Source organism: Anomaloglossus baeobatrachus, chromosome 1 (assembly GCF_048569485.1).
Source record: "Anomaloglossus baeobatrachus isolate aAnoBae1 chromosome 1, aAnoBae1.hap1, whole genome shotgun sequence".
NCBI classification, from domain to species: domain Eukaryota; kingdom Metazoa; phylum Chordata; class Amphibia; order Anura; family Aromobatidae; genus Anomaloglossus; species Anomaloglossus baeobatrachus.
Window position 1 is genome coordinate 969,238,761 of NC_134353.1, and position 22,377 is coordinate 969,261,137.

At 46.0% G+C, this 22,377-nt stretch overlaps 1 pseudogene; it reads left to right on the top strand.

Moving 5' to 3' along the window:
- LOC142264639 (uncharacterized) overlaps positions 1-20,583 on the top strand; it is a 238,957-nt pseudogene extending 218,374 nt beyond the window's left edge.
- Positions 20,584-22,377: the final 1,794 nt, after the last annotated feature.

The window sequence follows — 22,377 nt, forward strand, 5'->3', positions numbered from 1 at the left end:
TCAAAGCACAAGGTGTGCCATACTCAGGGACAGGCCAAGGTAAGGAAGGCTGAAAACCACCACCTTTGACCAAGAAACAGAAGATAAAACCTAAAGACTGGGCCAAGAAATATCTTTATGCTGCTTTCACACATCCGGCTGTAGCAGTGCGGCACAATCCGGCGCTCTGCTGAAAAAACGAAACCGTTTTTTTGCCTCCGGTTTTGTTTTTTCCAGCATTGACTTGCATTTGCGCCACATTGGCTTGCGTTCCGTCCGTTTTTTGCCGCATGCAGCAGGTTTAGCTGATGCGGCGGCCGTACAGAACGTTCCCTGGCACGTTTTTTGCTCCGGCATAAAAACCCGTATCGCGCCGCATCTGGCCGATGCGGCGCATTTTTCAATGCATGTCTATGGACGCCGGATGCGGTTTCTTCCACTGCGCATGCTCAGTAGCGTGCCGCAACCGGAAAAAAACTGACAGGCCGTATGTAAAAACTTATGCAAAGGATGCGGTGTTTTCGCCGCATCCGTTGCATAGGTTTCACAGCTGGATTGAGCCGCAGTGCTCAAACCGGATTTGTGAAAATAGCCTAAGACTGATTTTTCACAGGTTTAATGGACGGATGAGATGAGTGACTCTTGATGGGCAGATGAATGGGCCTGAAACTGGATCAGTAAAGGGCAGAGAGCTCCACTGTTGTAGGGCGGCTTCTGTTTAATCGGGATATCTGGCCAGACCACACTCACGATGCTTGGGTTTGAGAAATCGTCACCTCAGGTTACAAGATCGATTTCCATTCCCTGCCGGCCAGCAGGTTTCTGCGTTCTCGTCTCCCAAAGTCCGAAACGCAAAGCCAGGCCTTATTTCAGGCCATAGCCTCGTTACAAAAAGCAAACGTTATCATTCCAGTGCCCTTGGAACAGCACGGCAAAGGTTTCTATTCAAACCTTTTTGTCGTTCCCAAAAAAGATGGCTCAGTCCGCCCTATCTTGGATCTCAAAAGACTGAACAGATCTGTACGCATTCGAACCTTCCGAATGGAGTCATTGAGAGCAGTACTAGCCGCCATGGAACCGGAAGAATTCCTAGCATCCATAGATGTTCAAGATGCTTATTTACACATTTCCATATGTGTATCCCATCAACGGTTCCTTCGTTTTGCCGTAGGACACAGTCATTACCAATTCAGGGCCCTCCCCTTTGGACTGGCCACTGCGCCTCGGGTCTTCACAAAGGTCATGGCGGCCGTCATGTCCATTTTGCACCCAGAGGCGTTCTGGTCGTTCCCTATTTGGACGACCTACTTGTCAAGGGGAGCTCTCCTCAAGTTTGCTCAGAAAGCGTGCAGATATGCTTAGACACGCTGTCAAGGCTAGGGTGGCTTATCAACTTCAACAAGTCATCCCTCATTCCTCGTCAGCACATCACCTTTTTAGGTATGCTGATAGACACGGCTCAGTCCCGGGTTTTTCTTCCAGAAGACAAGAGGTCTTCCCTCATCCGGGCCGCCCAATCCCTCCGCTCTCGTCGTCACACATCCCTTCGGAATGGGATGAAAGTGTTAGGCAAGATGGTGGCAGTCATGGAAGCCATGTCCTTTGCCCAATTCCATCTGCGCCCTCTACAACTGGATCTTTTATCCTTCTGGGACAAGAATCCAGCTTCTCTAGACCGGTCATTCCGCTTATCTCGGACTGCGCTCCACTCCCTCGACTGGTGGACTCAAGTCTCATCCCTATCTCAAGGGAAGTCCTTCCGTCCTGTCCACTGGCAAGTAGTCACGACAGATGCCAGCCTCATAGGCTGGGGAGCGGTGTTTTCCTTTCGCCACGACAGCACCCACGAGAGAGGGATCCGCCCCCTTCAGGACAGGAAACCTACAGATAAAAAAGGGGCGGTCCCCCTCCCTCATCAGTTGGTTTCCTGTCCTGGAAGGATCGGAACCTACCATACCTGGGTCTAGGAGTCTGTGCGGTGTCTAAGGGAACGGCGGAGCTCAGGATTCCAGAAGCACGGTCGGTGGAGCTCCCCTCGTGGACTCCATCCTCCGGTGCATCACGTCCTCTTTCCCTCGGCTTGGCCTGTTCCTCCGGGGAAATGGCGCCTGCAGGATAGCGCCGGTAAGTAGGCTGTTTGTGGAACGGTGCTCTCCCTCTGCTGCATGATTCCAGCTCCTTCGGGATTGTGGAGCAGGTGCCGGGGGGGGGGGGGGGCGTGTCCGGATGCCACGCAGCTCACGCGCGACTTCCTGCAGGGACCCGGAAGTGAAAGGACGCTTCCGGGAGAACGAATGGCTGGGAGACTTGTGGACTCCTCCTGATGACGTGTCTGGAGTAATCGACGGGCCGGTGAGTTGCTGTGTGCGGCGAGTCTGGCGCTTCCCCTGCACCACGTGCGTGCAGTAACGTGTACGCGCGCGGGGGGGCGGCGTGTCCGGGACTTGCTGCGTCAGCACTCGTTACCACAGCGTTACAGAACTGCATTCAGTAGCAGAAACAAGCCGCTTCTGCAACGATGGGAAGTCCCCGCGACTTCCCTGCCCGGGACACCTCTCCGTCCAGGGACGCTGGACGTAAAGACTCGAGTGACACCAGGAGTTCCACGGGTCGTAAGAGGACCGAGGACTCTGCATCCTCCAAGGACCGGACAAATCGTTCGTCCCCACCTCCAAAGCCGGTATCCGTTCCTTTACTGGTATGGGTGAGTGACCTTCGTGAATGTTACCCTATACTGATGTTCCCTTCCGGTCTGTTTCAGGGTCCTAAGAAAAGCACCGCTAAAACTAATAATAAGGAGTGCCCACTGTGTGCCTGTCCCCTCCCCAAGGACTATATACAGAAACTTTGTAGGTCCTGTATCCAGGCTATTCGGGGGGAGGCTTCAGCTTCTACCAACCCCCCTCCGGATCTCAGGGAACTGATACGTACTGAACTACAGGCTTCTCTTCAGTCCCTGCACGGCTCTAAGAAATCTAAGAAGTCTCACCGTCAGCGTGATTCCCCCCCATCTGACTCAGCTGACAGCCAGAGTGATGCTTCTTCGGCCTCTACCTCATCCTCTTCTGACGAGGCTGGGAAGGCGTGTTTCTCATTGGATGGGATGGACACATTGGTAAAGGCTGTTCGGTCAACCATGGGGATTGCAGAAGAAAAAATCACCAAAACTGCTGATCATTCCCTGTTTGCCGGTCTCACTCAGAAGAAAAGGAAATCCTTTCCTGTGAATGAGGCCTTAAAGACCCTTGTTCGCAAGGAATGGCAGAAACAAGATCATCGTGGGTTTCTCCCGTCTTCCTCGAAACGGAGATACCCCTTTGATGATGCAGACTTATCCCAATGGTGCAAGGTACCAAAGGTAGATTTGGCAGTAGCAAAATCCTCTAAGAAATCAGCCTTGCCCTTCGAGGATATGGGCTTTCTACGAGACCCTCTAGACCGTAAAGCGGATGCCTTCCTGCGTAAAACCTGGGAAGCTTCTGCTGGGGCACTGAAACCAGCCATTTCTGCAACATGTACAGCCAGGTCACTTTTAGTCTGGCTAGATACCCTAGACAAGCAGCTTAAGTCAGGTACCTCCAGGGATAAGATTGTTTCCTCGCTACCCTTACTCAAAGACGCAGCTAATTACCTGGCAGATGCTTCCGCTGACTCTGTCCGCCTGGCGGCCCGAGCGGCAGGCTCTTCTAATGCAGCTCGGAGGGCTCTCTGGTTGAAATCATGGAAAGGGGACACATCCTCAAAATCGAGACTATGTGCACTTCCATGTGAGGGTGAGTTCCTCTTTGGCCCACAGCTGGATGACATACTCACCAAGGAGGGTGATAGTAAAAAGGGGTTCCCTAATGCATTTGCTCCTCCTTCTAGGCTCCCGTATCGCAAACGTCGTTTCCAGCCCACACGACCTGATCGCAGGGATAGATCGGACAACCCCGCCTCTGGGTCCAAGGGGACCCTGTTTGGAAACTCTTCCTCCCGTAGGAAGTTCCCTAAACAATGATGGGGGGGTTCCGGTGGGAGGCAGGCTAAGGTTTTTTGCAACCCTTTGGAAAACCATCACTTCCAGCTCCTTTATACTAGATATGATCTCTCACGGTCTCCGGCTAGAATTCACTTCTCTACCTCCACAATGGTTTTGTCTTACACCCACTAGGAAGTCGGAGGCTCAACATAATGCACTGGTGACGGAAGTTCTCACTCTGGTGGAAAAAAGGGTTCTTACACCTGTCCCGTTACATGAGAGGGGACAATGGTTTTACTCCCCTCTTTTCTTAGTACCTAAACCTGATGGGTCGTTTCGGACCATAATTAATTTACGAAAACTGAATCTCTTTCTCACATACCGACGTTTTAAAATGGAATCACTCCTGACCACCATAAAGTTGCTCTATCCTAATTGCTACATGTGGTCCTTGATCTAAAAGATGCATATTACCACGTCCCGGTTCACGCACTTTATCAGCAATACTTCCGGGTAGCACTCTTTATGCACAACTCTGTTCACCATTTCCAGTTCACGGCCATGCCCTTCGGAGTTTCCCTCGCCCCTCGGATATTCACTAAAATAATGGCAGAAGTCACCGCTCACCTTCGCGAGCAACAGACTTTCGTGATCCCCTATCTAGATGACCTACTGGTCGTGGGTAGCACGGCGGCACAGTGTTCTCTCCGTCTCCATAATGCTATGTCAACCCTGGGTCGTCTGGGGTGGCTTTTGAATCTCCAAAAATCTAGACTCACGCCCTCAACTTTTCAGTCTTTCCTAGGCATGCTTCTGGATTCTCGACAACAGCGTTGTTTTCTCCCAGTGGACAAAATAGCAAAAATTCAGAGGATTGTACGTTGCACACAGAGTCACAGTTCTCTATCTCTCCGTTCTGCAATGTCCCTGTTGGGGTCCCTGCCCTCATGTATCCCCGCTGTTCAATGGGCCCAACTTCACTCCATACAGCTTCAGTGGGAGGTTCTGGCAGCTGCACGATCCCATCCTGGGTCACTCGATCGTCCTCTGAGATTGACAGATGCTACACGTGCATCCCTGACTTGGTGGCTTCAGGAGGAGAACTTAACCAAGGGGAAGGAATGGCATGTTCACCCCACCAATGTCCTCACGACGGATGCCAGTCCCTGGGGGTGGGGGGCTCACCTGGGGGATTCCATGACCCAAGGTCTTTGGTCCCATTAAGAATCAACCGAGTCATCCAACCAGAAAGAACTCATGGCGGTCTCTCAGGCACTAATGTCGTTTCTTCACCTCCTCAGGGGAACCCATGTGCGACTGTGTACAGACAATCGGACGGTGGTGGCATACATCAACCGCCAAGGGGGAACGAGGTCGTCTTCCCTCATGTCCACGGCGGTTCAACTGTTGGAACTTGCCGAGACTCATCTGTTATCCCTCTCTGCCGTACACATCCGAGGGGTGGACAATGTCAAGGCGGATTTTCTCAGCCGGCACACTCTCTATCAGGGAGAATGGGTCTTACATCAGGAAGTGTTTGCTCAAATCATACAGTTTTGGGGTCTCCCAGTTATAGATTTGTTTGCTACCAGAGCCAACAGGCAGTTGAAACTGTTTGGATCCCTGAGCAGGGCGGATCAGCCAACAGTGTTAGATGCCCTTCAGGTTCCCTGGCGGTACAGTCTTGCATATGCCTTTCCTCCCATAGTTCTTCTACCAACAGTCCTTCGGAAAATCAGGGAAGATCAGGCTCGCATTCTCCTTATAGCTCCCTTCTGGCCCAGACGTCCCTGGTTCTCCCTCCTGAGGCAGATGTCAGTGACAGACCCCTGGGTTCTCCCATCCCGACCGGATCTCCTGTCACAGGGTCCTTTCCGGCATCCACGCGTCAAGGGACTCCACTTGACGGCATGGAATTTGAAAGGGCGTTACTAGAATCACGGGGGTTTTCAGGTCGCCTGGTGGATACCCTGCTGCAGAGTCGGAAACCGGTAACTACCCGTCAGTATGGTCGGGTATGGCACCGGTTCCTTCTCTCCTTCCCTGATGCCGCGCCTTCGGTGGTCCCGATTTCTTCTATTCTGGAATTTCTCCAGTCTGGGCGAGATCTGGGTCTGTCAGTCAGTACCCTTAAAGGTCATGTGTCAGCTCTGGGCGCCCTTTATAATTCTAATATAGCGGGGATAAATGGGTCATGCGTTTCATCAAGGCCTGTGACCGAGGTCAGCCGATTCGTCTCCCATGTACACCACCCTGGGATCTCACTCTGGTTCTGGATTCCCTAACCCGTCCACCCTTTGAACCACTCGCCTCGGTGTCTGACAAATTGCTCTCTTTTAAAACTTGCCTATTAGTTGCACTCACTTCGGCTCGGCGTGTTAGCGATCTTCAAGCCCTTTCTGTAGATCCTCCTTTCCTTAGGGTCTTCCCAGATCATATTGTTCTTAGAACTGACCCGGCCTATTTGCCAAAGGTAGCCTCACAGTTTCACCGAAATGCGGAAATCATTCTTCCTTCCTTCTTTCCTGACCCTTCTACCCCGGAGGAATGCAGGTTTCATACACTAGACGTCAAGGACGTTATTCTCACATATGTCTCTAGGACAGCCCCTTGGAGACAGGATAGGGCTTTGTTTATTGCCTTTCAGGGTTCCAGACGTGGTCATCAGGTGACGAAACAGTCCTTGGCCCGATGGATGCGGGATGCTATTTCTGTTGCATATGAATCGAAACAGGAGCCCCTTCCGTCTCCTGTACAGGCTCACTCTACTAGGGCAATGGCTTCATCTTGGGCTGCCATGGCGAATGTCTCCATAGACAGTATTTGTAAGGCTGCAACCTGGTCCTCTCCTTCTACCTTTTACAAGCACTACCGGTTGGACCTTTCTTCCTCATCTGACCTTTCGTTTGGGAGATCGGTTCTTCAGATGGTGGTCCCTCCCTAAGCGTGTTATCTCTCTAAGTCTCTCGTGGGTGCTGTCGTGGCGAAAGGAAAAGACTAAATTACTTACGGTAATGGGATTTTCCAGAGTCCACGACAGCACCCTTTACACCCCTGCCCTTTTGTTTTCTTCACCCTTTGGGTGTGATGGTTCTACTTTTTGTTTTGTATTGTTACTAATTTGTGGCGGTTCCTCTCCATTTTCTCTGAAACCAACTGATGAGGGAGGGGGACCGCCCCTTTTTTATCTGTAGGTTTCCTGTCCTGAAGGGGGCGGATCCCTCTCTCGTGGGTGCTGTCGTGGACTCTGGAAAATCCCATTACCGTAAGTAATTTAGTCTTTCTCCACCACACTGTTCACGGACGCTGGTCTCCCTCCGAATGCTCCCTTCACATCAACGTTCTAGAGATCAGAGCCATATTTTTGGCCGTTCAGAACTTTCAGCCCTTGTTATTGGGTCTCAAATCATATAACCCTTTAAAATCTTGTTTTATTAATACTTATTAAAATCCACAACCCTTGTGCAAATTAATTATGAGGAAAAAATAAGAGAGGAAGGTAAGATGCTTACCCTTTACAATAGCCCTCCCTCCTGTCCACTACCTACCGCGGGGGTCGGCACCCTGATAGCTACGAAAATGGCACCCCCACTCGGCGGTGGCTGACCCTGTGATATCCCTAAAAAGACCCTCAATAAGGTGGTGAAAAATAGATAAAGTCAAGGGTCATAAACAGGGTACACTCATGCTTCAGTGGACAGAAAGACTGGAACAACCACACATGAACACCAAGTTCAGACCAACCTCAAATATCATTGGTGATTCTGGGGTGATAATACAGACCAGAAATATCAAATACACTGGATATATAGTCCTATATGACCCCAAGAACCATGAATGTCAATAGCAAGTACATACATTAGATACCCAAGATTACTCCTTGGTATGCATATTAAAGAAGCATAAAAGGTGCTTAGTGCAATAAAGTGTACAGATTTATGAACAAAACCTGGCCTCCGATGCTGACTAATGCAGATAGCCAGTTCGCTCATATAAAATAATAATAGATATCAACGCATACCAAGTGCCATTGCATAAATCAACCAATTATAATCATTAAGGTTAGTCATATAAAACCAATCAAACACTTATCGTGTGGGGAGGGTTCATGTGTATGTCCCAGAAATGACCCAGTTCTGCCTTGTTATTGGGTCTCCCTGTTCGGATCCAGTCAGACAATGCCACGGCTGTGGCTTACATCAACCGTCAGGGAGGAACTCGCAGCAGGGCAGTGATGAAAGAAGTATCCAGGATTCTTCTTTGGGCAGAGATGCACATTCCCATTATTTCAGCTGTCCATATTCCGGGAGTAGACAACTGGGCCGCAGACTTTCTCAGCAGACAGGGTCTAGCGGCAGGGGAATGGTCCCTCCACGACGAAGTGTTCCATCAGATTACTCTTCGTTGGGGACTCCCAGATGTGGACCTCATGGCGTCTTGGATGAACGCCAAGGTACATCCCTTCATATCCCGGTCGAGAGACCCGCTAGCGCTCGGCTCCGACGCTCTAGTCTTCTCGTGGTCGCAGTTTCGCCTGCCCTACATCTTCCCTCCGTTTCCTCTCATTCCGAGAGTAATCAAGAAAATCAAGGTGGAGGGAATTCCCGTGATCCTTTTGGCCCCGGACTGGCCAAGGAGAGCCTGGTACCCAGAGCTTCTCCAACTTCTCAGCGACACTCCCTGGCGTCTCCCCGACCGCCCGGATCTTCTGTCGCAAGGTCCAATATTCCACCAGAACACAGCACAGCTGCATTTGACGGCGTGGCGCTTGAATCCTTGATTCTAGCCAGGTCGGGTCTTTCTTCTAAGGTAATTCATATCATGCTTAATGCTCAGAAGCCCTCCTCCGCGAGTATCTATCACAGGACCTGGAAGACCTATCTTTCCTAGTGTGACCGTTATCACCGGTCGCCCCTTGTTTTTTCAATCCCTGATGTGCTTGCCTTTCTGCAAGACGGTCTGGACTCGGGATTAGCCCTCAGTACTTTTAAAGGTCAAGTTTCTGCCTTGTCAATTTTTTTTCCAAAAGCAGCTGGCTTCTCGCCCTCAGGTCCGTACCTTTCTTTAAGGGGTGGCGCATTTGGTCCCTCCTTATCGCCACCCCTTAGATCCCTGGGATCTGAATCTGGTTCTCGGAGCTCTTCAGCTTCCTCCTTTCGAACCTTTAAGATAAATCTCTCTTCAACGTCTGTCTTGGAAAGTTGCCTTTTTAGTCGCCATTACCTCTATCAGGCGAGTGTCCGAACTGGCGGCCCTTTCCTGTCGCTCACCTTACCTGATATTCCATCACAATAAGGTGGTCCTTCGGCCTTCCCCCGCCTTTCTTCTGAAGGTTGTATCTTCTTTCCACTTGAACGAAGACATTGTGTTGCCGTCATTCTGTCCGGCCCTGGTCCACTTCTTTGAAAAAGCCCTTCACACTCTAGATCTCGTTAGGGCTCTGTGGATCTACATCTCCAGAACAGCGCCGTTGCGCAAGTCCGATGCCCTCTTCGTCCTCTCAGAAGGACACAAAAAGGGCAACCAGGCTTCTAAATCCACGATTTCTCGATGGATCAGGACTGCCATCTGTGAGGCATAGAAAGCACGAGGTTCTGTTCCCCCTCAATCTGTGCGGGCCCACTCTACGCGAGCAGTGGGTGCTTCCTGGGCTATCCGCCATCAGGCTTCGGCGATCCAACTTTGCAAGGCCGCTACCTGGTCCAGTGTGCACACGTTTACAAAATTCTCCAGAGTGCATACGCATGCCTCCGCGGATTCTGCTCTTGGAAGACAAGTCCTTCAGACGGCAGTGGCCCATTTATAAGTGGCCACTGCTCGGTTTGTTGACAGTGTTTTGATATATGTTTACTGCAGTTGCAGTCGTTAGTCAGCTCTTAGTCTGATGTTATACACTGTTAATAGTTCAGATCCCACCCAGGGACTGCTTTGGGACGTCCCACTGTCTGTGTTCCCCAATGAAAGGCGAGAAAGGAAAGGACATTTTTGTGTACTCACCGTAAAATGTCTTCCTTGGAGCCTTTCATTGGGGGACACAGCTCCCGCCCTTGTGGTTTCGTTGTTCTTCACCTACTGCTTTTACACCAAACTGAGCTAGTTTCCTGCCTAGCTAGGGTATATGCTGTGGGGGGAGGAGCTAACACTTTTCTAAATCTAGTGTCAAGCCTCCCCTGGAGACAACATATAACCCACTGTCTGTGTCCCCCAATGAAAGGCTCCAAGAAAAACATTTTACGGTGAGTACACAAAATGTTATTTTTTATTAAGTTGCCTAATAATTCTGCACAGTAATAGTCACCTGCACAAACAGATCCTCCTAAGATAGCCAAATCTAAAAAACCCTCCAACTGCCAAAAATATTAAGCTTTGATATTTATGAGTCTTTTGGGTGATTGAGAACATAGTTGTTGATCAATAATAAAAAAATCCTCTAAAATACAACTTGCCTAATAATTCTGCACACGGTGTATATATGCAGAATGTTTACTATGTAAGGAATTAATAAACAATCAAGGAATAAATTGGGAATGTTTTTAAAGGTTTTTACAAGTGTATAACACAAATCCCTATAAAAAATATATCTTTATTAAATTTAGTTAAAATCACCCAAGTGAAATAATCCACAACTCAAATGTGAAACAAATACAAATCTAGAGAGACAATATAAAATGATAGAACAAGGGTAGCCGACCGAATGATATGTAAGATAATATAGACAGAGGTCAAAAACTGGTCACAATTTCCAAAACATAAATATCCAAACTCTGCACATCGCATGTATCTCAGGGATGTACTTTAAACCATTTTATCTATGTACTGTGGGTCTATCATGACAATAGTATGGGATTTAGGTGCATAATATAATTGCATGGTAGGGTATTTATAGGGAGAGCGAGGGTGAGCCGACGAGGAACGGGGGCGCCCAGCTAAGTTAGGGTGTCATACCCTCCGTTGGTAGGCAGGGGTCAGACATAGTAACTATGAGGTACGCATAGTGACTAGAATGTACGCGTTTCGAACATTTCTGTTCTGTTTTCCTCAGGGAAAGAGTAAGAACAGAAATGTTCGAAACGCGTACCTTCTAGAATTTCCTTATGATGAACTTTTTTAATTGTTTGGAATAAAGATTTTACATTTTAATTATTGGATCTTGTGCTCGACTATCTTCTGGAATTCCGAAGAAACGATTTGTGCAGGCGCCATCTCATCCTATGTATCTGTGAGTCAGAATACCCGTGACCATGACCATAACGGCTCGGAGACCTTGTTTCTCTCCATGCTTAGTGTGAGATGTTCTTTTTTTCTTGTTATCGTATCCCCTCTGATTTCCATTTTCTTTTTATCATAGATCACAGCAAAATGAGATCCCTGCAGCTGATCCGGTTTTCATCTTTTCTTCTCCTGAATGATCCCCCGAGGATGGACGACGTCGGGAATGATATCAGCAGAAGAATATTAACCCTCACCCTGGAGATCATCTCCCTGCTGAGCGGAGAGGTAACTCCTCCACATTCCTATCAGTATTATTGTGTTACTTAAAGTGAACCTGTCAGCAGGTTTTTGCTATCTAAGCTGAAGACAGCATGCTGCAAGGGTTAACACAGAGAAATCAGAGATGTCTGTATTGTCATGGTCCGATCTGTTATTTATTTGCTTTATTTGATTAAGCTGCAAGACTTTTCATTGCTCAGACTACATTGTCATACGCCAGACCAGCCTGTTCCCCTCCTCTCATTGACACCTCGCTGTCAATATACAGTCTTTATTGAGAGCCTGGTGTGGCCAGGTAAACTCTCTCTGCTCTGCTCCATGACTAAAGCTAAACACTGAGTGTCAGAACGGCAGCACCCAGTAATCTAATTGACACAAGATCTCTTTACCTCCATCAGACTGCTCTCAGAAGAGGTAGCAAAAACCTGATGACAGATTCTCTATTATAATAACTTGTAATTAGGCTTTGTGGAAAAAAAACAACACCATTATTTCAGTTGTGATGTTTTTTAAAACTTTTCTCCTTCTTCAGGATTACATAATAGTGAGGAAGAGATCGGGGGACTGTGTGACTCCCATCATCCATCTCCATGAGTCAGGAGGGTGGGGCCAGAGCCTGGACCCCATCACAGCCCCTCCCCCGATACATGAGAGGAGCAAGAAGAGGATCCTAGAGCTCAGCAACAAGATGATTGAGCTGCTGACCGGAGAGGTGACTTCTGGGACATTATACAGGAAGCACTGGAGGATTCTGGGTGATGAGGGGAGAGGTGACTTCTGGGACATTATACAGGAAGCACTGGCGGATTCTGGGTGATGAGGGGAGAGGTGACTGCTGGGACATTATACAGGAAGCACTGGAGGATTCTGGGTGATGAGGGGAGAGGTGACTGCTGGGACATTATACAGGAAGCACTGGAGGATTCTGGGTGATGAGATGAGAGGTGACTGCTGGGACATTATACAGGAAGCACTGGAGGATTCTGGGTGATGAGGGGAGAAGTGACTGCTGGGACATTATACAGGAAGCACTGGAGGATTCTGGGTGATGAGGGGAGAGGTGACTGCTGGGACATTATACAGGAAGCACTGGAGGATTCTGGGTGATGAGGGGAGAGGTGACTGCTGGGACATAATACAGGAAGCGCTGGAGGATTCTGGGTGATGAGGGGAGAGGTGACTGCTGGGACATTATACAGGAAGCACTGGAGGATTCTGGGTGATGAGCGGAGAGGTGACTGCTGGGACATTATACAGGAAGCACTGGAGGATTCTGGGTGATGAGGGGAGAGGTGACTGCTGGGACATTATACAGGAAGCACTGGAGGATCCTGGGTGATGAGGGGAGAGGTGACTGCTGGGACATTATACAGGAAGCACTGGAGGATTCTGGGTGATGAGGGGAGAGGTGACTGCTGGGACATTATACAGGAAGCACTGGAGGATTCTGGGTGATGAGAGGAGAGGTGACTGCTGGGACATTATACAGGAAGCACTGGAGGATTCTGGGTGATGAGGGGAGAGGAGACTGCTGGGACATTATACAGGAAGCACTGGGGTATTCTGGGTGATGAGGAGAGAGGTGACTGCTGGGACATTATACAGGAAGCACTGGAGGATTCTGGGTGATGAGGGGAGAGGTGACTGCTGGGACATTATACAGGAAGCACTGGAGGATTCTGGGTGATGAGGGGAGAGGTGACTGCTGGGACATTATACAGGAAGCACTGGAGGATTCTGGGTGATGAGGAGAGAGGTGACTGCTGGGACATTATACAGGAAGCACTGGAGGATTCTGGGTGATGAGGGGAGAGGTGACTGCTGGGACATTACACAGGAAGCACTGGAGGACTCTGGGTGATGAGGGGAGAGGTGACTGCTGGGACATTATACAGGAAGCACTGGAGGACTCTGGGTGATGAGGGGAGAGGTGACTGCTGGGACATTATACAGGAAGCACTGGAGGATTCTGGGTGATGAGGGGAGAGGTGACTGCTGGGACATTATACAGGAAGCACTGGAGGATTCTGGGTGATGAGGGGAGAAGTGACTGCTGGGACATTATACAGGAAGCACTGGAGGATTCTGGGTGATGAGGGGAGAAGTGACTGCTGGGACATTATACAGGAGGCACTGGAGGATTCTGGGTGATGAGGGGGAGAGGTGACTGCTGGGACATTATACAGGAAGCACTGGAGGATTCTGAGTGATGAGGGGAGAGGTGACTGCTGGGACATTATACAGGAAGCACTGGAGGATTCTGGGTGATGAGGGGAGAGGTGACTGCTGGGACATTATACAGGAAGCACTGGAGGATTCTGGGTGATGAGGGGAGAGGTGACTGCTGGGACATTATACAGGAAGCACTGGAGGATTCTGGGTGATGAGGGGAGAGGTGACTGCTGGGACATTATACAGGAAGCACTGGAGGATTCTGGGTGATGAGGGGAGAGGTGACTGCTGGGACATTATACAGGAAGCACTGGAGGATTCTGGATGATGTCGGTGTCATTGTTGTCAGGTTCCTATAAGGTGTCAGGACGTCGCTGTCTTTCTCTCCATGGAGGAGTGGGAGTATCTGGAAGGACATAAGGAGCGGTACGAGGAGGTGGTGATGGAGGAGCAGCGGTCGGTGACATCACAAGGTGAGATGCCATTATATGCCCATTACTGTGCACAGTGTTGGACCTTTTGAAGACCTGGTACCATTGGCATTGTGTATAATGAGGTATTGTGTAGGAGATCCTCAGCTTCAGCTCTTTCATTCTAGATGTGAGATGTTTCCTGTTAGATCTCGGAGTCTTTCTTCATTGGGGAATGGATTGTCCTATATTGTTGTACAAATTATATAGTTTAGAGAGCTCTGCCCCAGACTCCTCCATACATATGATCTCTGGCTCGGCCGGCAATCCTCTGTTCTCTGAGCGAGGCTCCTAGAATCTGTGAGCTACTTAGTGCACAGTGCTGATGAAGCCCTGATCTCTCCTTATGTGGTGGCCTCAGATGAACGGGGCAACAACAGGATCCAGTTGTAGTTGACTCTGATTTTAATATTCTGTAGAGAAGATGGGTGGGAAATAGGATGCACGGATTTGGAATTAGCTCAACCTCCATTGCACAATGGAGAAAATGTAGACCTTGACCAGCACAAACTATAGTATGAAATGAATACGCAGGTGCCGTGCGCTGTGTACGCTGCAATGAATCCATGACCTCCACTCTAGGCAGCGATGTGGAGGCTGCACATATGGACCTTCCCTGCATTCTTCATGGGCTGCAGAATCTCGTTCTTGGAATCTCTTCTTTCTTTGAAGGAAATAACCCTTTTCATGGCTTTAAGAAACTTGCAACCGGCTTTACAGATGATACTAACTTCACAGAAAATCTAATCTTCCAGATATTTGATTACAAAGCTCCCATTTTGCTTTTCATTAATGTGTGTGTCACTTCATTATAGTCGGCCTTTTAGTACTTGGTAGAACAATATATTTCCTGCCAGAACAGCTGGATTCTTACCGTAGTGAATGTGACTAGATGCTGGACCCTTTTACAGGTTATCACTGACTTGATACCTAAATGCGCTCTGTAGAGCCGATATCTCCGTCATGTCCATGTATTCAGTCGGAGTTGTGAGCTTTGTCTCGCATTTTCTTGGGTTGTTGTGGTCATGATTAGATTCTTGTCAGTGGACACACTTGATTACTAGGGAAGTTCTTGCTTTCGAGTTTTACTATTCAAAGGTGCAGTACAGGGTAATATTGTGGTACCGTGTTAGCCAGAAAAATCAATTGAAATACTATGTCCCAAGAATGACAAAAGTATTTTAGGAGTGATTCCTTTATAGGCTAACCAGAAAAATTATATCAGCAAGCTTTCAGAGCACAAAGGTTCCTTCTTCAAACATAAAATTTTGTAATTTTTGCCTGAAGAAGGAGCCTGTGTGCTCTGAAAGCTGCTAACATAATTTTTCTGGTTAGCCTATAAAGGTATCACTCCTAAAATACTTTTGTCATTCTTGGGACATAGTATTTCAATTGACTATTCATAGGTGTATGTAAAAAAAGTGGAGCTGGGCGCAGATCAGAATCACAGATTATGTCCTTGTTACAGTTTAAAGTGTCAATATTGTATACGGCTGGAATCACACAGGCAGTTTCTTTGCAATACTTCTTAAAGCTGACCACATGTTGTTATATGGCTGTCAGACGAATGATTCTTTGGACTATTGTTCAGCCCGCAGCCATCTCTTCCGATTCTCTCATACACAGGCGCACTCAGCTGAATTTTCTCTTTGAAAAACCCTGTTGGTAGTTATCGTTTCTCAGAGAGCACAATGTGACTGGCAATAGAAAATTCTGCAGTAGTGATCGTCATCTCCCCATAGACATTAAAGCGGCTGAACCTGTCGATATTGCTGGGTTTTGTTGACATTAGTTGTTTATGGGGACCTAAAGTTGGGATTGGATTAGAAGGAAATGGTGCGTATCTCTCACTTCTGAAAAACCCACTTCTGGCTTAGTCAGAAAAAAGCTGCACCTCCAAAATGCTATAAAAACTGCCTGTGTTTTTCTCAGTCTTTTGAAGAATGTTATATCCACTTTGGCTTGTGATGAAACTTACAACATCTATTTCTAATCTAAACAGAAAATCACAATAGGAATTTGAAAAGAAACTTAATTTTCATATTAAATTATAAAGAAGAAGATGAAGATATCAAGCAGCACTCTTCAGAAGAAAATCCTATCACTAGCGATGTAAATTCTAGACTTCACAGTTCAGATCAGACGCATAAGTTCCCTAATGAGGAGGATACTTCTAATTACCAATTTCAGATCGTTGCCTCACATACAGGTAAGAAAGGAGGCAAAAGATATCAATGTGATCAATGTGGAAAACACTTTACAACAAGCTCAAGTCTCCAAGCACACAGAAGAATTCACACAGGGGAGAAACCGTACTCCTGTTCCGAATGTTGGAAGAGTTTTACAGATAAATCAAGTCTTGTTGTACATGGGAGATTTCACAAAGGAGAGAAGCCGTTTTCATGTTCACTATGCGTCAAGTCTTTTATAGATAAATCAACACTTGTTAGACATCAGAGAATTCATACAGGGGAGAAGCCGTACTCCTGTACTGAATGTGGGAAGAGTTTTACAGATAAATCAAGTCTTGTTGTACATGAGAGATTTCACAAAGGAGAGAAGCCGTTTTCATGTTCCCTATGTGGGAAGTCCTTTATAGATAAATCGGGACTTATTAGGCATCAAAAGATTCACACAGGGGAAAAGCCGTATTCATGTTCTGAATGTGGTCAGTGTTTTAGACAGCAATCACATTTTACTAAACATCAAAGAACTCACACAAGAGAGAGGTCATTTTCAAGTTCACCATATGTAAAATGCTTTCCAGATAAATCAAGTCTTGATGGTCATGAAAAAAGTCACAAGGGGGAGAAAGCAATTTCATCTTTATTATATATGAATTGCTCTGAACATGAATCAAATCCTCTCATACATTTGCAAAGTCACACAGGGGAGAAAAAGTATTCATGCCTAGAATGTGGGAAATGTTTTACAAATAAGTCAGGTCAGGTTAAACATCAGAGAAATCACACCAAAAAGAAGCCATATACATGTACAGAATGTGGGAAATGCTTTAACGGAAAATCACATCTTATAACACATCAGAGAATTCACACAGGAGAAAAGCCGTTTTTATGTACAGAATGCGGGAAATGTTTTTCATATCAATCAGTTTATGTTCAACATCAGAAAATTCACACAGGAGAAAAACCACATTCATGTGCAGAATGTGGTAAATGTTTTGCTCATAAATCAGGTCTTGTTAAACATCAGAGAAGTCACACAGGGGAGAAGCCATACTCATGTTTAGAATGTGGGAAATGTTTTTCAGAACAATCAAATCTTGTTAGACATCAGAGAATTCACACAGGAGAGAAGCCGTATTCATGTTCAGAATGCGGAAAATGTTTTACATATAAATCAGATAGTGTTAAACATCAGAGAACTCACAGAAGAAATAAGAAGCCATGTTAATGTACAGAATGTGGGAAAAGTTTTATAGATAAGATTTATCTTATTACACATCATAGACTTCATTCAAGAGAAAATCTGTTTTCATGTTCAGAATTTGGGAAATGTTTCATATAGCAAAAAGTTTTAAGAAAACATCAGAAAATTGACTTGGAAGAAGCCGTCTTTACGCTGACAATGTGGGAATTGTTTTGGAGAGAAGTCACATCCTGTTTCACATACACTGTGTGTAGAAATATTAGACAAGTGAATAATTTAACTACATCATCATGTTTTTGCAGATTTTCCAACTCTAAGCAGTATAAACCTAAATGCTTATTGGATGGAGCAGATCAGGTGATGTTTATTTGTGTAATGAGGGGGACCACGACCTTTATCACTGTGTAGAATTATTAGGCAGCTTGTTTTCTGTAGGCAAAGGGGGTCAAAAAGAGATTTAACTGATGCTGAAAAGTCACAAATTGTGACAAGTAATGAAGAACTTGGCACTCCCAATTAAGTAAAATTAATTCACATCAATAACCCTTCAAATAGTTCCAAAAATTGAAATATTTCTCCCAGAAAATTATTGCAATTATACACATTTTGTCATACACATGCTTATTTCCTAGAATATTAGAGTTGGAAGGTTTCTCCAGGGTCATTGTGTCCAACCCCCGGCTCAATGCGGGACTCACTAAACCATCTCAGACAGATGCCTGTCCAGCCTCCATTTGAAGTCCTCCATTGACTGAGAACTCACCAACTCTCGTGGCCACTTGGTCTTCTCATTGATCACCCTCATTGTCAAAATATTTTTTTCTAATATCTTAGCTGTATCTTCTCCCTCTCAGTTTCATCCCATTGCTTCTCATGTTTTCGTATTCAAAGAGAATAATGCTGATCCCTCTACAATGTGACAGTCCTTCAGATATTTGTAGACCACTATTAAGTCTCCTCTCAATCTTCTTTTTTTTTTTACAAGCTAAACATTCCCAGATCCTGTAACTTTTCCTCATAGGACATGGTTTGTAGACTGGTTACCATTTTGGTTGCTCTTCCCTGAACTTCAGTTTGTTGATGTCTTTTTTTAAAATGTGGTGCCCAGAAATGGACCCAGTATTCCAGATTAGGTCTGACCACAGAAGAATAGAGGGGGATAATGGCGTTACATGATCTAGCCTATGCTTCTCTTAATGCATGCTTTTCGCCTAATACTGCCTCTTAATTAATTTCTTTTGTGTGTATTGGAACAACACAAAAAAACACAGAAAAAAAATGGCAAATTTTACATAATTTCACACAAAACCCCAAAATTGGGCCAGACAAAATAGTTGTCCTCCTCAACTTAGTGTTTGGTTGTATGCACTTTTCAATAAATAACTGCTATCAATCGCTTCCTATAACCAGCAATAAGCTTCTTACACCTCAAATAGTTTTGAATCACACTTTTGTCATATTTGAAGGGCCTTGCATGACGTTTCAGTAACAGTGACCTTCATCAGATGTGCTATAGTTCAATGAAAGTATTATTCATTACTAACGTTCACATTCTATGTAAAGCGCAACTGGTGCCTGAGATAAGCACATCTGATGACACTCAGTGTAACCGAAACATTATTTATTCTTTTTACAAATATACTTACGAACAATGTTTTTACTACAAGTACCAAGTTCTTTATTACCGGTTTCGTAACGGTCTGAACCCTACTTGTGCATTAACAAAATAGGGCTGTGTCCTCTTCAACAAAGTGTTACAAGTCTTATAGAGGATGCAGCACTCATGAAATGTCAAAAATATTGAAGCACAATCAGAGAATCATCAAATGTTTTGGTGCAAATAGTCAAAAGGTTTGCAGAAAACTTGGTGCTAAAAAAAAGATGACTGCCAAAGATGCAAGAAGAAGAATCAGACATGGTGTGACCAGTAAGCCATTACCCTCCATCCAATGCGGTCATGTTCCAGAACTGCATCCTCCATGGAGTGACCCGGAGTATAAGGTGTTCAGTGTTCAGAGACACAGCCAAGGTGTGGAGGCTGAACCCCCGACCACCAGTGAGCAGGACACAAAGGTGCAAGGTGTTCAGTGCTCAGGGACACAGCCAAAGTGTGGAGGCTGAACCCCGACCACCAGTGAGCAGGACACAGAGGTGTAAGGTGTTCAGTGCTCAGAGACACAGCCAAGGTGTGGAGGCTGAACCCCGACCACCAGTGAGCAGGACACAAAGGTGCAAGGTGTTCAGTGCTCAGAGACACAGCCAAGGTGTGGAGGCTGAACCCCAACCACCAGTGAGCAGTACACAAAGGTACACTGTGTTCAGTGCTCAGAGACACGGCCAAGGTGTGGAGGCTGAATCCCGACCACCATTGAGCAGGACACAAAGGTACAAGGTGTTCAGTGCTCAGAGACACAGCCAAGGTGTGGAGGCTGAACCCCAACCACCAGTGAGCAGTACACAAAGGTACACTGTGTTCAGTGCTCAGACACACAGCCAAGGTGTGGAGGCTGAATCCCGACCACCATTGAGCAGGACACAAAGGTACAAGGTGTTCAGTGCTCAGAGACACAGCCAAGGTGTGGAGGCTGAACCCAACCATCACTGAACAAGACACAGAAGTGGAAACATCAAAACTAAGCCACGAAATGGCTAGCAAACAGTGGAGGACTTTGATGTATGGTATACAACCCACAAATAATCTGTAGATGCTATGTGCTCGCATTGTAAAACATATGTATAAAAAAAAGACAAAGGGAATACAGAAATAACCATGCACACTAGTGGGTATCCTAAAAAAAAATACCATTTTATTAATCTATTAATACGAAATACAAAGAAACAATATAATTAGTTAAAATTTAAAAACGCACAAAAAGCACACAAATCAAACCAGTTCACCATGAAAAGTAGCCAGAATTGACCCCTACATTCTGTACGCAAGGGTCCCTGGCCAATACAAGAAAATACATAAGTGCCACACAGCATATAGTTCAATTATGTAATGTAACAAAGTGTATGCATATAATAAAACTGATATGCCAATGTATAAAATCCAACGTCAAGCACTATAGTTTCAGTGCAAAAATAAACTACACATGTATCCATGTTTTAAATTGTTGGAATAAACAAGTAATTTTTACTTCGATGCTGGATTTTTCCTCCCCTCCTCCCTTTCCTTGGATTGAATTTGCACCTGTGGATGCCAAACCATTGGATCCGAGCAGTGGACTAGGAGCTACCGAGCAACACATAGAATGGTGAACAATTACTTTATTACTTGCAAAAAATAAATACCATATATGACCTCAGAAACTCCATAGTTAGTAGGGGGTCTGTATGCCATCACACATATCGCCACCTCATGTGGCTTCTTCAGGGGAAATGTGGGAAATAAAAGCCAAACTAAGAAATCATCAGTCACACGAGAGATTTCATTGTGATTATATGTGTAAAATGTTTTACGCCTATCCTGAAGAAGTCATCCCTCAACCCAACCTATACCCCCAGCTATCACCCTGTATCCTTTTTGCCTCTAAATTCTAGTTACAGCCAAAATCGGAAGGCTCGTTTTAATTTTGCCAAAAGGCGCGGGAGACTCCCCAAATGTATGGATGAAGGTGCTGTGGTCAGATGAGACCAAAATTGAACTTTTTGACCACCAAGGTTAACCTTATGTCTGGCACCAAATCAACATCTCATCAACCTAAGAGCACCATACCCACAGTGAAATATTGTGGTGGCAGCATCATACTGTCGGGATGTTTATCGGCATCAGAGACAGGGAAAATAGGGAAAGTTGGATGGTGGAAATTACAGGGATAGTCTTGAGCAAAACCTGTTTGTATGTGATTTGAGACTGGGACTGAAGTTCACCTTCCAACAAGTCAATAACCTGAAGCTACTGCTAAAACAATACTTGAGTGGTTTATGAAGAAACATGTTAATGTATTGGAGTGGCCGAGTCAGTGCTCAGACCTTAATCCAACTGAGAATCTTTGGTCAAACTTGAAGACTGATGTTCAGCAGAGGAAACATCCAACTTGAAGGAGCTAGATCAGTTGTGTCTTGAGGAATGGGCGAAAATCCCATTGGTAAGATGTGGAAAGGTCATAGAGACTTATCTAAAGTAACTTGTAGCTGTTATTGTTGCAAAAGGAGGCTCTACAATGTACCTTAGGGGAGTGAATAGTTATGCACACTGGCGTTTTCAGTTATTTTGACCTATTTTGATGTTTGCTTTGCAACAAAAAGAAAACCAAATGTTCATATGTTCTTTACATGAACTGATGCAAACCCTCAAAAAAAACCTGAATTTCCAGGTTGTGAAGTAGTAAAAAGCTAAAAATGCCAAGGGGTGAATACTTTCACAAGGCACTGTACACTGTGTTCCCCTCCTGTACAGTAATTATCTCCATCAGTCACAGACCATTATCTACACTATCTTCTCCTGTACAGTAATTACTTCCCCTAGTTCAAGGTCATTATCTACACTATCTTCTCCTGCACAGATAAGTCCCTATTGTGCTATTATCTCTTCTGATTTATTAATCAAGTTGTCATGGGGAGAGTGCAAGGGAAAGGGGATCTCAGACTAGCCCTCAGACTAGGGGTCCCTAGCTATCCCTTATCTGAGTTATCACTGAAGGTGAGGATATCTGAGCCGCCACCCTGGCGCTGCTCCTGACGAGACTTGATCTCATACCTCGCCAACCCCAGAGAAGGGATGGTACAGCAGTGTCATAACAGATACAGATAGACAGACAAACGGGAAATCAAAACTATTTCAGAGCACGCTTACACAGAAGTATAAGTCAATAAGGTCATAGATTGGAAAATAAGAGCAGGGAGACAAGGAAAGAATTCCAAACACCCCAAGCAGCACGCAGTATAAACACCAGCAAACTGAGATACACA